This window comes from Elephantulus edwardii, unplaced genomic scaffold (assembly GCF_000299155.1).
Source record: "Elephantulus edwardii isolate Elephantulus edwardi_28Jun2011 unplaced genomic scaffold, EleEdw1.0 scaffold00146, whole genome shotgun sequence".
NCBI classification, from domain to species: domain Eukaryota; kingdom Metazoa; phylum Chordata; class Mammalia; order Macroscelidea; family Macroscelididae; genus Elephantulus; species Elephantulus edwardii.
In genome coordinates, this window is record NW_006399896.1 from 5,277,221 (window position 1) to 5,277,767 (window position 547).

The window sequence follows — 547 nt, forward strand, 5'->3', positions numbered from 1 at the left end:
TAAAATTAATAATAAAAAACAAAACAACAACAAAAATAAACCCCTAGACACTATGGATGGAATAATTGGAAAAAGAATCTTAAGAGTCATCAGAAAGAGAAACACAAAGGGGATCCACTTTGTCTAGGATTAATACTTTATACTAATGTGTTGAACCCTTTCTGCAAACCACTAATTTCTAATCCAGATGGACAGGATGAAATAGTGGTCAGGTGCCAAGACAATGTATTTGTTGGTTCAGTCCATGTGGCTCTAAACCATCACAAAAGCCAGGGCTATAAATGTCCCCAATACATCTGCTGAGTGGAATGCTCCTGCCAGCATTTACCACAACCACTGCTACCTTTAGCTCTACTTTTAAAGAAAAGTAGCCCATGGGTATGAGCTTCTGGGTCAAACTCTCAATATTGCTAAAGAATATTAGCAGAACTACAAAAAATTAAAGTATACATGCTCCAAGGGTGAATAAATGGGGAAGTGAAATGAAGAAACCATGCTTCTTTTTTTTTTGTCTCCATAACTTTTCTTTCTTTTTTTTATTATTATT

The 547-nt window shown here is 35.1% G+C and overlaps 1 protein-coding gene across 2 annotated transcripts in view; it reads right to left on the reverse strand.

Moving 5' to 3' along the window:
* The window catches only part of TTC13 (tetratricopeptide repeat domain 13), a 124,680-nt gene that overhangs the window by 86,514 nt on the left and 37,619 nt on the right, over window positions 1-547 (reverse strand). The gene's annotated exons all lie outside the window — the stretch shown is intronic.